The sequence below is a fragment of the Anser anser genome (genome assembly GCF_964211835.1).
Source record: "Anser anser genome assembly, chromosome: 5".
NCBI classification, from domain to species: Eukaryota; Metazoa; Chordata; class Aves; order Anseriformes; family Anatidae; genus Anser; species Anser anser.
In genome coordinates, this window is record NC_139725.1 from 8,139,748 (window position 1) to 8,156,294 (window position 16,547).

Genomic DNA, 16,547 nt, shown 5'->3' on the forward strand with positions numbered 1-16,547 from the left:
ATTTATTGGACCCGTAGTTCAGATTTTGTTGTGCTGAAGGGATTTTCCTGCGTTTCTTTTAATGATGATCATCGTATTCTCAGCTGGCCAAAGTAACCACAGCAATTCTGCGGAGCTAAAAGTTGCATATAGGTGGTGTGGAGTGATTTAAAGATTGCCTCTGGTGATCCTTTCAGTTTATGGAAAAAAAAAAAAGATTAAAAAGTTGTGTTTTTTTTTTTTTTTTAAATTGTATTTCACTTGAGTGTGAAATTTTACTATTTTGGTGATTTTCAAAATACTCATGGGCGGATGGTGCCCTGTTGCGTGGTGAAGAGTAAAACGAACTCCATCAAGCTTTCAGCGGATCCTGTGGAAGGATTCACACTGGCTTCTGTGGAATTTGGGTGGGGTTTTGAGCATGCGAATTTCTTTTAGAAAGTTGTCTTAAAAATGGAGGATTGTACTTGTAAGAATAAGTGCTCAATGGAGGATTTTTCTCTGGCATTTTGTAGTTTGCTTTCTAGGAGTAGTTAAAAACAAGACTTAGATACAACAGTAGTGTAAATTATATTGTGAAATATATCTGTTATGTAAATAGCAGTTATTGATTGAAGATCTGGTTTACAAAAGAACTCTTACACTGCTTCATGTCTGTTGGTCTGCTTGCTGATTGTTATTTTTCAATCAAGCTGCATTTGGCGCTTAAGTATGAAAGGCTATCTATTTTATCATGATAATTATTTCTGAAGTTTTTGTTTGAAAAAGTGTTTAACTGTAGCAACAGTGATTCCTAGTCACAGACAGAAGGTGTTTGTTTTTAACTGTGTTTAGTAAACATGAAGCTAAAAGAATTCCCTGCCCTAAGGAGCATACTGTCTTGGGTTTTGGAGAAGGTGGTTTCCAGACAGCAGGATGGCTGCAGTCTCACAGGAAGTGCTACAGCTGTATTAATCTGGAAGAACATCACAGTAAGCCATGACAGTGAACTTTGGTTGAGGATCTCTCTCCAGATTTCTTCATAAAGATCGATTTTGTCAGTGAAACAGCAAAGCTCATAAGGGTCAATGATTTACAAATGCTTTTCAGTATATTTCAATGTGTACTGCAACTTACTAGTTCCCTCAAGATGGAGGAAAAGTTGATATTTAGTATTGTTTTGTACAACATTTGAAATGAGTTGATATGCAGGAGCACATAGGGACTTCAATGATACTCTCTGATGCCTTGTAATTCACTTAATTTGCAGTGCTGCTGTGTTACCAAAATCTAAAAAATTGTATAGAAGTTCTCTCCGCCCACAAATGCTTGAATTTTGCAACTGTGGTTAAAATAGTGACCAAATAGTGGATGCAATTGCTCTTGCTTTTTAGAAAAAAAGTTGCAAACATTTCATGGGGCAGCACGGCTGTTTTCTGAAGTGTGCACGCACAGAAGGTGGTTTTGAGGAAGCCAGCTTTCATTTCTCTAGATGCTTGCCTGTGGGTATGTCAGTTCCTGCAAAGCAGCTGTCTGTGCAGTTGGCTAAGGCAGCCGGCGAGCAGGTTCTGTGAACTTGCATCTTAAACCTTCAGAGGTAGGGGTCGCAAGCCTTGTTAACGTTACCCAACTGCTCCCCCTTGTGCTAGCTGATGGGTGCTTCGTTCACACACCTTCCTGTTCCCGGGCTTGGTCTGGAGGTACCCTTTTGTACTTCTTTAGAAGTCTTAGTAGTTGATTCAAGCAATATACTTAACTGGTTTGTTTTCAACCTTGTTGCCTTCAGGAATTTCACATGGAGGGGATACTTAGCAGTTAAATGACCACGTGTATTCCTAGATACCACGAGTGTTCTTGGTGCACTTGTACATACTGAAAAAATGGTACTGAGATTACTCAGGTTAAAATGTCTGAAAAAAATCATATTTTAAATTCATATTTAAAAGAATGGGAGGGAGAATTATCTATTATGAAAAAAAAAGTGTAATTCAGTTAATTTTTCCCTTATTGTAGGCATTAGATGCATGCTCTCTCTTTTAAAAAATATTTTATTATAATGTCTGTTAGAAGATTGGATGTTTCTTAATCCTGCATAACATTCTCATCTGTATTTTTCTTTTACTACAGGTTGTTGAGCTGCATGAGTTTTTTATAGCATGTAACTCACAGAGTTAAATTGATTCAGACTTGGTGCTCCTGTATTTGATATCACAAACATATGTTCGGATTAACATTTTTTATCTGTGAATGTGTCAAACCATTCTAATGTGTCTGGAACTGTGTTGATCTTTTTAAAGATTAATGGTTTTTGTTATGTTTTATTTGCATTATATAGGAACAAGTTCTCGATGATTGTGTCAAGTCTGCATTTGTTACTGTTAATGGGTTACTTGTGTATTACACTATGAGTATGCACTCAGTCCCTAAGTAGTTTTATGAAAACTAGCATGTTTTTATGTAAAGTAGCAGCATTTTGTCTATGTAAGCAGCTTTAAATATAAACATTTTCCAGCATAAATTTTCTCTCTTTTTTTTTTTTTTTTATGTTCCTCTAATTCTTTTGGCAATGCATATTTTTTCATTGATGTAATGGTGTTCACAGAATTTGTACTTTCTGATTAAAAGTAATAAAATGTATTGACAGGTTTTTTTTCCTCACAGAAATAAGTCCAGTTTTGGGGAAACACATTAATTCATGAAATCAGATAGCACTGTTAGCACTTTGCAGATAATAGAGATGAGGAGAGATGCAAATGAAAGGGAACGGAGCCAGTGATGCTCTCAAGGGAAGGAGTATGTTTTTAGAAGTGTAGAAAAAGTTTTCAAAATGATATGGCTTATCAAACATTTCTCAACTAATGATTAGTTAAAACCTAACAGAAATGGTTGACTAAATCAGCATTATATTCTCTGGATGTTCTTTATTTAAGACAGTGTGTTCATGCGGGCTGCAGGCACAGCATTACTAAATGCTTTATGTCAGTTAACACAAATAGTTGTACCCATTAAGCAGTAATGTTAAACAGACAGCAGCACAGAGGAGCACAGGTGTATTGGAACCTTTGTACAGTAGCCTTCCACAAACCAAAGCAGGTTTTCATTAATACAGTGTGGTCTGCTATCTGATGGTGTGCTGTTAACTTTTGGGGCATGGTTGCTCACAGCTAAAGTAATTTAGTAAATGACAAGTAGAATTCTTAAATGCTTTCAATGGATTAATGCAATGGACTTTATTTTTTTTTTTTTTTTAAGATAAAGGGGATATTGCATCCATTTGGTGCCTTTACTGCTGGAAAAATAATGATGAGCACAAGTTTTTTCTGTTACCTTGGTAAAAGATCCTCTGGAAGTCAAACACTATTAACTTTAACGAAGTAGCTTTGATGGCAGGGAAGAGACAGCTGATACTACACTTCCCTAACAATAAACCACTCTGACAGATAAAAACAAACATGTGTGCAATAGCATATAGCGTTTCAGAGAACGGAGCCAGAAACTAATGTAGACTGATGTGATCTTTGCATTCTTTTATGGCCTGTTACTACTTTTGAGATGGTTATTTCTGAAAAGAAGAAAAAAATAATTCTGCTTTTATCACAAATTTATATCATCTTACTAAAGTAGGCAAAAGTAAATAGCTGGAGGTCCCCAATACACTTTTGGGCAGCAATCCTTGGAAATCAGTTTTGATCTTTTGACATCATTTTGCTAAAAATTCTACACTGCTGTGCTACTGCTGCTAACTTAGCCAGAAGAAGGGAAATATTCTTTTGTTGTGGTGATGTGCTTATTTCCTCCTATCTATATTCTGCTTTCTTTCCATGAACTTGTTTTCTTCTTGCACTTAGCTCTGGACGTACTACAACTGGTTTTCGTTATTTTCACCCAAGCTAGAGAAACATTTTATTTTTCACTTAAATCTCTATACTGAGGACAAACAGACATAGCACACTTGCTGAAATTAAATAATCCAAAAAAAAGGAGGAGGGAAATACTCTTCTTTTTTTTTTTTCTGTTAACAATAGCTTGCCTAGTGTGAGTTATCTCAGTTACAGCAAAATGTGTGTTAGTCAAATCCCAGGAGCAAAAATGCCAATTAAAGTTTGTCTTCCCAGTACAACAATTTGATACAAAACTTTTTTTTAAAGGCCTCAGTAAAATACACACCAGTAGTATTTTGCTGTTTATTTCCCTAGCTGGAGGTTTGACTTTTTTTTTTTTTTAAGTCTTTGTGGAGCTATGGACTTAGAAAAAGACAAGCACTTTATCAACACGCACACAGCCTTGGCTGTAGATAATGACCCCAGACATACATGTCATGCACTGCATGGATGCTTTCTTTCATTCATACTGTGTATAAAAGGACTCGTTTTCTTTTCACCCTCGAGTTCACGGTAATTACTCTTCTTTTATCCTGCTCTAAAAGAAGGCCAGGTAGAAGGTGCACATAAGCCAGGAACCTGCCCCTGGTGTTCTGGTGAGCGGCCCCTGTGTGTGCTGGGCAGCGGGGCATCCTGGCTGATGCAGCAGCTGCCTTTGCTGCAGTGCAGCCTGCAGCCTAGTGTTAGGGCACTCCCATGGAAGGTGGAAGGTGGTTTGAACTTCTTCCACTGAGGAGGTTGTACTCACAAATTTCTTGCATTTTGGCCACTTCAATCACTTAGAAAAAGAGTGCTTACTTGTTTTTACTGGGCTTGCTTTCAAAGAAAAGTGAGCTGGTCATCTACGTCCAACCAGATGACATGGGCATCTGAAGGGCGGGACAGGGTTTTGGGGTGTGATGACGAGAGTGGAATTTCAGGCATGTCAGAGCCCCTACAGCCAAATGTCTTGATGCTGAACGCTGCTGTGTTTAAGTCCTGTTGTGATCTGAGCCATGCTGCCTGATGTGTCACTGATGGTAGTGACATAACGGGAATGTCTTCCCAGTCCGGTTGCTGCTTTTAAAATTTAATAGCAAAAGCAAAGTATTTATTCAGGATGAGCAGTGTGTGAAGATCAAGGATTAATAAAATAAAATAAATAAAATTAAAATCTTGTAGCCAGAGCTGTTTTTAGGACTTGATGTACCCTAGTAATTACATCTACGCTGTAACCGCGGCCATGTACTCTAGTTCTCTTTAGAGCAGATTTCTGCTGCAGAGTTGGTGTCAGTCCCTATTTTCATTTGCATGTATCTCATGAGCTGCTTTTCAGGTTGCATCTTTCTCATCCAGGCATCAGAGTCAATTTCTGTAGGCTGTACCTTTCTCATGAAGATTTTAAACCAAGAAGATGGAGCAATTTGCTTATATGAATTGCCAATATGCTTGAAAAGCAGAATTTGCTTGCTTTTACTGGTAACGTTACCACGTGTTGTGGAAGCACCGTTCTTCTTTGGGCAGGTGAATTCATGGACTTGGCTCCTCTGAAGGCAGGTGTGATGCTGTAAGGCAACTGATTCAAGCGAGAGGTGCACTGCTTAGCTCAGTAAAAGGGCACAGCCTGCCTGCCGAGTATTGCTGCTCAGCTGTCATGAGCAAGGCGTTTCGCTGACTTAGAGAGGCAGGCTGTGGTGGTACCGCACCAGCAGGGCTCCGTCAGTCTGGGCCAGGAGGTGCTTGACTGAAAGAGCTTCCGTGCCTTGTGTGCAGAGCGGTCCCGTGCAGCTGAAGGCAGGGCTTTTCAGCAGCGCAGTGGGTGGGAAGATGGCCCAACACCAGATGCGTTCAGCCTGCCTACTTCTGCACTGGGAGAAAGGCTTTGTAAAAGGTTCTGGAGCTGCGGATGGAGGCTGCCGCAGCAGTGTTAGCACCAAACAGTATTTCATGCCAGCCCCTGCCTTCTGCTGAGCTTTTTGGTGCTTATATGTACCTTCTGAATATGTGGGTTGCTTGCCTGCAACTACACAGGTTTCTGTTTTGTTTTGTTTTGTTTTTCATGTGGTTTATTTATTTAACTTAGCAAAGGCTAGTTCTGTTATTGAGAATTACCTATTTTTTATTACTTTTTTTTTTTTTTTAATGTTTTGGATTATCTTAGAACACATAGTAATAGATTTAAGTGGAATACCTGATTTACTGTTGTAGAGCACAGAAACTAGGAAGTCTTCCTAACTCTGCCATTTTTTAGTGTTAAAAATAGACTGATAAGCTTGGCCTCAAAGATTTGATGCAGTGAAGACTCCTATATTCTCCTTTTGTTCCCCCCACTTATCAGGATGATCCTTTTCCTGAGTCACTCCACACTTCCTTTTCCAGGATGCTTTATATTCAGGAGGTCCAGATGTTAGTTAAGTCAGTATCTGATTTCCTGAAATAGATAATTTAATGTCTATACACTACATGTTTCTTTTCAAGGCTCAGAATTACCTTTATCACATGGTAATCTCGTGTTATTTCATTTACAGCATTTTAGTTTTCACGTAGTAGCTGAAGTTAAGTGCACTTAAGACTTCTGATCTATTGCTTTGCCTTATTTTGTCATGCAAACTTTCTGCAGGGAGACAGTTTATAAGAGGGACAAACTGATTTTAGTTTGGCACATGCTGAATACAAATAGTTGGAGATTTCACAAGAGCTGTGCCCTCTTGTGTTCACTTAGAAAAGCAACTAGGGTAAGAAAAAGCAAGCCTTTTGAAATGAAGTTGGTAGGAGCTGCTATCACACATCTTCAGTCTGATCCATACAACAGGTCTCAGTCTACAGAAGTACTTGCATTCTACATTTCCAAAACGTGATGATTTCTCCTCTTCTCTGCCTTGGGCAGTACAAGTTAGATCATTTTAATTTAATTTCAAAGGAAAAGAAGGCAGAGTGTAAAAACACAAAAGAATTGAGTGCAATAATATGTAAAAAGAGTAAATATTTGCAAAATCATAATTGGGTCAATTTCCCTCCTCAAAAAAGTATCATACAATAGGTATGATGATGTGACAGTAGTAGTTTTGCAGATTAAACCTTACTGATAACGTTGTGTCAGTTTTTTTAGAAAGTGATTTGGTATGCTTCATGCTTGGCCAGTGAAATTGTTTGATGATAGGAAAGCATTCTGTTAATTAAATCCACATTGTTTTGTGAGTTAACAAATATGAGTACAAAACCAAGTTGCAATGAATTATGAGCTTGGCTTGTTTTTAGTGGGGCTCCAGGTATTTGTAACTTGTCTCCATTAGGCTAAAACCATCAGCAAAATCTGCGATTAGGTTGCTTTCATGTTTGTCTAAATATATTCAAATTCCAGTTTAGTTTATTCACAGATGTATTGGAATACACTAATGTGTTGTGGTTTTTTTTTGCCCATGCATTTTAAAATGCTAACGTTAAATTTGATTTGTCTGCTGTGCACCTCCTTCCATAGGCTTTACTTTTTTCCTGAAGAGAACTGCAATATGTGTAAGTCAGGTCTTAAGTTTACCTCTTGTTTCATGTGGATAATATTTTGGTTTGTGTGAAGTATCATTATTTTTAAAACAGTATTGTTTGGTTGAGTATGAAGCTCTTCACTTGTGATTTCTTTTGGTGAGAATTACCATTACAGTGGTGCTTTTTGTTTTGTTTTGTTTATATTCTGACATTGCTGAATATCTATGTAGCAGTGCCATGTTATTTGTAATACTTACAACATCTCAGTAAGGATTCATTTAATGTAGATCAGACCCTTGCCTTGATGGTTATTGGTACTGTGGGAGGGAATCAGTCTGGAAAATAAATAGTTTGCTTTCTTGGGATTATGATACGTAAAACTGGAGTGGCTCAAATGTGATTTTGGGTGTCATTAGAAATCAGAAACAGCCAATTTGGCTAGGTCTCTGTGAACCTTTTGCCAAGTCTAATCTGAGTTTCTTGTCAGCCTGACTAATTTCAGAGGTTTTCTTTTGCAGGAAATTGTATTGTTTATTCGCCGTGTGGGGACTTCGACCCAGATAGAGCATGTGCGTATGAAATGAGATCATTTGCTGGCTTGGAATGAATATTGTTTAATAGCTTAGGTTGGTACTCTGTTTTAAAAACAACAGCAACAAAAAACTGAAACGTAGGTTATGTAAAGGACAGATAAATCTTGAAGTCTGAATGAACTGTCAGATACTATGGATTTTTAGTTTGAGGGGTGACGCTTGTGAAGAACTTTCACGTGTTCTTACAAGAAGTAAAATATATATACCCACTTGAGGGGTTCAAAAATCATGTCCAGATTGATAGTGTATTTATTTGAGCAGTCTTTATATGAAAACATTTTCCTGTTTGGAGAATAACTGATGGATCATGGTGTAAAAAAATCTTTTTCAGAAGTAAGAATAGAAACCCAGATGGCATAAATCTGATAATTCACTTTACTAAGGATACCTGAGATAAATGGAGTGGCTGGACCAAGAAAAAAAAAAGTTTCATAGTAAGGTTACCCCTTTCCCTCATCTTTGTTGGTGCTGCATGCATGGCAAAGCTAACTCTTTGCTTGCTGTTTATTTTCTTTAATTGTGGGACAGCTTTGCTGTATTTCATTAAGTGAGAGTCCACCTCTGAGAAAATCACTGTGTCTACTAGAATACTGCGCAGACTGAATCCTTACAGATGATACTTGTAGATCACACATGCTGTAGAAAAAACAAAAACCAAAAACTTGATGTTATTGGTGGAAACATTCACCATAGTTTAGTGCTAAGGATATGCCGAGTATAAATCATTTGTGGTCTTTGCTTTTGTAACAGAAAGCAAAAGCTAGTTTGAGGCATTTGTTTCCTACCAGAACGTAGCATCAATGAGGTTTGGGCCACATGGTCTAAATGTAAGGCTTGTTATACTTTTTGTGTAACCAATGGAGTTAAACTAAGCACCATTCTGAGCACTGGTCGGGGCTTTCTGTTTATATCATGGTTTATATTATTGTCTTGTGGCCAGTTGTCTTGGAGACTCGTGATTAGAGGCTCCAGCTTACAATTGCACTTACTTACGTACAACCTGTCTGTAAGCTGTATCTCCTCAGCGAGTTCAAGGCATCCGCTCTAGCTCACACTGTGGGAAGCCACACACCTTCTACAAACATCTGGGTCTTGGGGAGGAAGCCTGGTTCACGTAGATCTGAGTATGTCCTCTCCTTCCAAAGCTTACTATTTTCAGTGGAGGCATGGCTTACCTGTAAGGCAAGGTTTTGCAGTCCATTTCCGTGTTACTGTTTTTTAGCTTTGAGAGTATTGGACCTTAGTTGTCTTACTGTGCTGGATCCAGTGTAGCCACCTCCCAGGGAAGTTATGGCTACCTGGCCTGCTCTTGACTATATTCCTCATCTGAGCTGCTGTTTTGAGCTGTTCAAGGCCTGCAGCTGAACAACAGAAGGCTATGGTACCTGCCAGAATGAATGGTGAGTTTTTCATCAGTACTGCCAAGATGTTTCTGTCTGAGATCCTTTTTGTAAAAAAGGCAATGAATTTCTGTAAACATGAATTCAGAGAAAGGTGGGATAGGAGTGCGACATGGTATGAGTATGGAATTGGAGCACTTACAGAGAAAATGTAATTTTCTGTATAAATCTGCTTCTTTGGCTGTTTGAAGGCAGTTAGCTTTGGATAAGCTATTTCTCCAGATATTCCACGCAATCTGTTTCAGTTACCCACATGTAGTTAAATGATCATGTAACCCTTTGCTCTTACTGATCCAGTAAGTTAAGAGTATTTGACATTACTCTGTAGTTAGATGAGCATCTAAAACTTCAGAGTTTTCAAAGGACAAAAAATGTTGCTGCTGAGTCCCCAAACTGTTGTTCAGTTCCAGTGCTTCTGATGAAGGACTGTTAGTCTGCTAAATGAAAGTCACTGACACTGTGGTAAGTTAAAAAAGTTTAAAAAATTATTTCAAAGCCACGTTGTGTGACTTGAAGTGTGACAAAGTTGTAAGACCTTGAGAAAGGATACAGTGGGAATGGTAGATGTGGCAGCCCATTGTTTTGTGTAGATTTTCCTGAACAGAGAAGTTTGGAGTTTTGTGAAGTTCAGGGGTAATTGAAACCAGTTCCTTATTACCTGGAAAAAACATTGAAAAATCACTATCAATCGCCTATGGATTATAGCCACTCATTTAATTAGAGTATAAACAACTATTTCTAAATTAAAGTGAAAAGAAATAGTCTTCTTTCTGGAATATTACTAAAGGTATGGGAAAACACTTTGGTGTTTTGGTGGCTTGAGACTGGACCAGGTGATCTATGAGTCTGTACAATCCTTAAACAATGTGTGTGCTTTGTGTATATAGATCACTTCAGAACTGATACTCAACATTGTTATATGCTTTCAGTAGAAACCCCAAGGGTCCTTTTAATCTTTATCCTCTGAAACAACTTGTTCTGTGCTTTAGAATTTAGGGTTGGCTTGTTTGTTTATTGTTTTATAGGAAGAAAATTATATACTGCAATGTTGTTTTCTTCATGTTTTGAGTTTTCTCAATATTTTGTCATATTCTCAATCTGTTCAGACTTCTTGGTCCATTTAAGCATAATTATAGCAAGTAGAAAGAGCTACAGTAAAATAATATTGTACTATACTACAGCATTAATTATGATAGGCTTTCTTTGGTGACACAGACATGATCATTTGGAGTAAATAGAAAAAAATGCATAAAAAGAACATTAGATGCAATCAGATACATATCCTTGTTGCCTTCCAAAAGTGTTTAAATGCATGGATATAGCTAAGTAGAATCCGTGTTCTCAAGAGTATAACTGTGATCCTGAAATCTGGTATCTGCTGCTTTAATTTCAGCTGTGTCCAGACTGCATACTCCATTTGATTTTGGAGCTCTGTAGACACTAGAATTGCGTACTTCTGCATGCCCCCCCCCTCTCCCCCCCCCCAAACTGCCCCCAACTTTTTTAGTCAGGGGTGCATTTAGGGCAGACCAGATGCAAGAGCTTTAGGTGGAGGGTCTGACAGGCTTGCTCAGGGAGTTCCTGGTGAGTGGTTGGAGGATCAGGCTCCCCACAGCATACAGGGGTTGCTACCACTGTCCTTTGAATCATGACAGAGGAAAAGGAAAACAACAACTGTTTATCTCAATCTGACTAGCTGGAACCAGTGTCATAAAAGTGGAAGACCCTGCTTCAGTTCCCTCTGCAGCTTGGCAGGAGTGTGAGGTTCTAGCCCCTGCTTTTGGGTTCGAGTGTTCTCAAGGTCAGTGCTTTGGTACGTAGCTTTTACACCCATCTTTTATACGACATAATTGTAATTCTGCTCCCACTGTGCTACTAGTTTATACTCTTCTTTCATATGTAGGTCTGTAAGAAATCAAAACATGTACATTGGTGTTAGAAGTAGCTTTCTTTTCGCCTGCATACCCAGATTTGATTTACAATCTGGATGTTGTCAGCATCTGACTCTAATTAACTGGATAAATGAAGTTGAGAAGATCTTGACTGAATTAGCAGTTGAAGAATGCATCTTACCAGAAGCAGATGGAGAGAAAAACCAGTGTGTTTAGTTTATGGCCATTCCCCTGGTTTATGGCCATTTCCTATTTTAAGGGAAAAAGTTCTGCCAAATCAATTCTTGTCAAATGCTAATTAAATTATAGCGATGATTAATCCTGATATAAATACATTATTTCAATGTTTAGGAGAGTTATAAATAGTTTGAAGACTTAAGAGCAGTTGTGAATGCATACTTAATCTGGTGTGCATTTGGGAGAGAGAAAATGCCAATTAGATAATTCAGTGACAGTTTATATAGTTTAATTTATCCTTTGTAAATAATGTTTGTTGTTACTAGCCTCTGTTGTAGATAGAACTCAGCTAAATCTTTTTGTTGGTGAAAATTCCTCATAGTGACATTTATACTGTTCTCTTTAACATCTTACTTTTCTTTACAGAGATCTTAGAGTTGTATAAAAAAACAGCAAGCGTTGCCATTTCCAGGCTGTGCAAAAAGAAAGTGAAGCAGGAAGGTACTCCTGAGGGTCACTGAACAGGCTCAGAATAAATTCGGTGTCTGCTAGCTAGCTCCATCGAGTGCCTTAAACGCTGGGACAGGAGTATCCTTTCATGGCATTTTCTGCTATTACTGCGTATGCTAGAAAAGCCACCAAGTAACCCAAGTGGCTGTACTACCCAGCATATAGTCTTATTCTTACCTTTGATTAGTACATGAACAATGTGGGGGGAAAAACATTACGGTGTATTGATTGAAAAAATAAAATTCCGAACCTTACTTTCAGAATGTCTTGCCCACTGCAGGGAGAGCTTAGCCCCTTACTCATTACTAGTGAAAAGACTTCCTCAAGGAGGTAGGGTGTTTTGCCGAAGAGCTGTTAACACTGTTACTATGCTGCACAGCTTGTTTTTTCCAGCCTGCAGCTCTGGTCACCAGTCAGTGCTCCTCAGGAATGTGTTTGGAGGCAACCTTTAGGGAAAGCTCCATTCGGGTTCCAGATTGATGAAGTAAAGCAACAGACCTTAGCATTTCCTTAGTCCATCACAATGGCGCCTGCAACACCTCAGTTCACCACTGTGCTGGCAGATGTATAAAACAAAGTTTGAGGTTAATTTATTGATAGTGGAGAAGAGAGATCTCTGCTCGTTCATCTGCAGCATTCTATGAATTATATGCTTATGTAACGTGAAATGTTGAATTTTTCTATGCACTGTAATTTACTATGCATTTATTGCTAATAGATGAGAAAGATTTGCAGCTTTCCAGTGGTACACACTACATGTATAAGTTGGAAATAAATATTTTTTGGCTTTTGTTGGAACATTCAAATTTATCTGAAATTGAAACGTAAGACAGTTTTATACATTACCAGTGTCTGTCGTCTTTAAAAAAAAAAGAAAAGAAAAGAAAGAATTGATCTTTCTTGACAGAGTAAACAAAGTTTAACATTAAAAGTAGAGATGTTTTCAATAAATAGAAAAACCTTGTGGTAGACTATTGCATCCGCCATAGTATGGAGACAAATAGTATGTGTGTGAAAGTGACAGCTAGTGAAAAGAACATAACAGTATCCTGTTACACATTTGCATCAATTATACGGGGCAAAACACTGTGTCACTGAGGGAGCGTTCTGTGGTGGCCACCAGTGTTTTCCTAGGTGAAAGGGTAATTATTTTGCTGTTAGTTCTTAATTTATTAATAGTCAGCACCAAATGTTAGGGTAAAGGATTATTCCAAACACAGTGACAGATCAACTGTGTGGAAGATGTAGTGATTTTGCTGCTGATAAGAAAAGCTATTAGTGTAAAGATAAAGGTCAGTTTGGAATCTGAATGCCATTGACTGGCATTTAAGAGAAAATGAAGAGTGAAGTGAAACTCTGTACTGGTATAATGTGGTACAAGTATATAGAGGTAAGTGAAGCTGAAGTAGCCATTCCAGCTAGCTATTTTGGTTGTACTAGTAGTATAAAAGAAACACTCAAGATCCCAGTTCAACTTGCATTTAAATCAAAGACTGAGTTTTTCAAGACAGGCATACACATATGTACTCAGACTATAGCAGATGTTACTAAAGAAATTATGTTCAATCTGTATTGAATGTTTATAGTAACTTTTTTTTTTAATGTTGAATTTTGAATGTGAAATGCTTAGAAAACAAACAAACATATCCAGTATTTTTGTGATTTGAATTCTTTGCACTGATGTGCTACACGTGCTGTAGATGTATGTTTCTGTGAGTAACACTCGTGTATGTCCATCAGATTTCCAAACTGCAAACTAATCAGTGGTGCTTGAGGGGAGATGGAAAGACTAAAAATACAAGTTTGTTTTTTGATGATATGTCTGAAAAATCAAATGAACTTCTGGTGACTTCTTCAGGTCATATGCCTCAAAATTGCTAGGAAACCAAATGCTCTCAATCTTCTACTAAACTTAAACATGTCTGTGTAAAGCACACAAGTGTAAGATTGTGTTGAGACTTGTCCAGAAGGAACACAGATTCATTGTGTTCTTGCAGGGGTGACATTTAAAAGGCAAGATCGCCCCTGAAGAACACTTAACCATTAGCTTGTTCTCATTTGAACCAAGAGTGCTCCAATGTTGCAGCTTTTTCTACTGGAGAAAATCCTTGTTATATGAACTGTTTTTGACTTTACAGATAAAGAAACCTGAAAAATTCGTTTCACATTTAGCCAAATGTCTGCAGCGATAGTTGTCGATGACTGGCATGCTCTCTAGCTGTATGCAATACGGCATTCACAGCTCATATGTACACAGTACACAGCTCCTTAAACACTTTGGTGCATGTAGAAACAGCAAGAGCTTTCTTGGATGTTTTTGAACTGTAACATCTGTAAAATTAACTGGGTGAAATACAAGGAGAATTTGCTTGCCTGTTTCACAAAAGCAAGCCTCTCTTCAGTTTTTCTTGAATGTTTCTCTTTATTATGTTGGGTGAGTTTAGGAATCTCTCCTTCATATACTATGTTTTTCGCTCAGTGACAGATTTATTATTAAGGAGAGAGGCTATATGGGAGATAGTGGGAGAGGAAGTGAAAGATATATAGAAATACATTATTTGATTTTTAAAACCGTGGAATTACTTCCTTGTCTAATGAAGAATGTAATGAAATGCATTAAGAAACCATTGCCTCTCCCTGTCTCCTCAAGGCCTGTGGAAGAGAGTGAAGGGGTTTTGCCTTCTTGTAAACACTCAGAGACGATCACCAGGGCAGGGGGGGTCGTTCCGCACAGGCACCACCGAATAATGGAGCAATGGGATGGGTCAGAGGGGATGGGATTAGCTGTCTGGGAGGAGGGCAGCACAGAACCAGGAATCCTGTAGGCTATGACTAAGTTTAAACACAGTTCAGTAGGTGCAAGTGAAGTACACTAAAAGTCATTTCTGTTCTTTCACTGCTTCAGTGGCTTCGTTCTTCACAATAGTTCTGCAAAACAGGCAACCTTGGGAAACCTGGGTTAGGTTTTAAGCATAATTTCTAGAATTTTTACATTTCTTAATTTTGAATAGATTTTAAATACCCAAATACTGTGTAGTAGGACAGGAAAAAGCATGGTTTTCTGGTTAAGTTGCATTCTGCAGAAGTTGAATTGACTGAAAAAAGGTGAGTTATTGGTGAGATGCTAGCTTTCTTGCTATGGACTGATCTTTCTTTCGGGATCTTCTTTTGCATAAAATTGCCACAGTGTTAGGTTGTTCATGGTCTTATTTTTACTTTTATTTCAAGATGTCTAATAAGTGCTCAGCATGTTTCTGTACTCGAGGTTTGATCATACTTAGCCATTTGCTAGCTCTGCCAATGAAAAAACCACAGGGGGTTGGCAAAGCTATTGACAATGCCTTTTTCAGTGTCTGAGCACAGTAATAATAAACTGGGCATTGCCCTTCATTCTGTCTGGTTGGAAAAATCACCTGTGTATTTACATGAAACAACAAACCAGCTGCTGTGGAATTTGAGTCCAACCTACGACCTCGCTTACCTGAAATGCTTCTGATGCTCCTAAAACAGCTGGATAAACACAGTGTAGGTGACAGCTTGAGAGGTTAAAGGAAAGAGGATATTTTGCATATGATGAGACAATCACATAACTTTTTGTTGCAGCTACTGAAACTGATTACATGGAAAAAAGAGTATTTAACTTGTGTTTTGCTTCATTCAGAGAGTTAAAGAGAAAATAATGACAATGTAATACCCTGTGGCCAGCAAGTCCAGGTCACCTTGATAGCTGCTCAGTTCAAGGCAAAAACACAACCGAGGATTGGATAAATTGGGAATTTTTCAGTTATGTGTTTTAAGTGCTGGAAAAAAAGCAGTAATTTATTACACGAGATTTATGCACATTGATGCAGTTCAAGAATTCGACAGAATTGATATTGCCTTCCTAACAAATATTACTGTAACCATATATTTTGTGATAACAGCTTGGCCTTCACTAAAGTTTCACTTCAGTGCAGCTGATAGCACCTCAAGGACCCTAGCTGAAATGTGGCAGACTAGTAAAAATCCTTGCAGTAGGTAGTTTTTCATTTACCGGCAAAAGTAAACTGCATGAACTGTTAATCGTCAGAAATTATTTTTATTAGGCTGAAACGAAGTGTCAGCAGTCACAAAAGACTTGTTTTAAAACTTTGCACCCCACTAAGTATTTTTATTTTGAACGTAACAGCTGCAGTTTCCTCAAAATCCATTGTTTGACCATAGTGCTGATTCATGATCATAGCATTCACTTCCCATGAAACAAAATAGAGGGCGTTCCCACAAAACCAGTTATAATGTTTGAAAAAATATTCCTTGCAGGTAAGCAGAAATGATTTTGATGGCTCCAAATAAGTGAAAGGAATAACAGAAACCTGCTTGAACACTACAGATACACGGCCATTATTCTGATCGCTCAGCCTGATGCTTTTGCTCATCACTTTGAGTGCATCAATGAGCATAAATAAACCACATTTTTACTGGCATTTCAATTATCAGCCTAGTGAAATGTATCAGAGGTGCCATATTGCTAATGTTTACAGCACAAAGGTATGTTTAAATAGTGAGAAATTCAATTCTTAAGTAGGGTGCCGTCATAGATGTTTGGATTTTTAAATACCAGTGGGACCCTTCTGTTCAAATGGTTTGACCTGTGTTATTTGGAGCAAGCATTTCTGGCTAATAAATCATCATGGA

The 16,547-nt window shown here is 38.1% G+C and overlaps 1 protein-coding gene across 1 annotated transcript in view; it reads left to right on the forward strand.

The window, feature by feature from the left end:
- WT1 (WT1 transcription factor) overlaps window positions 1-16,547 on the forward strand; it is a 187,164-nt gene that overhangs the window by 113,548 nt on the left and 57,069 nt on the right. The window lies entirely within an intron of this gene.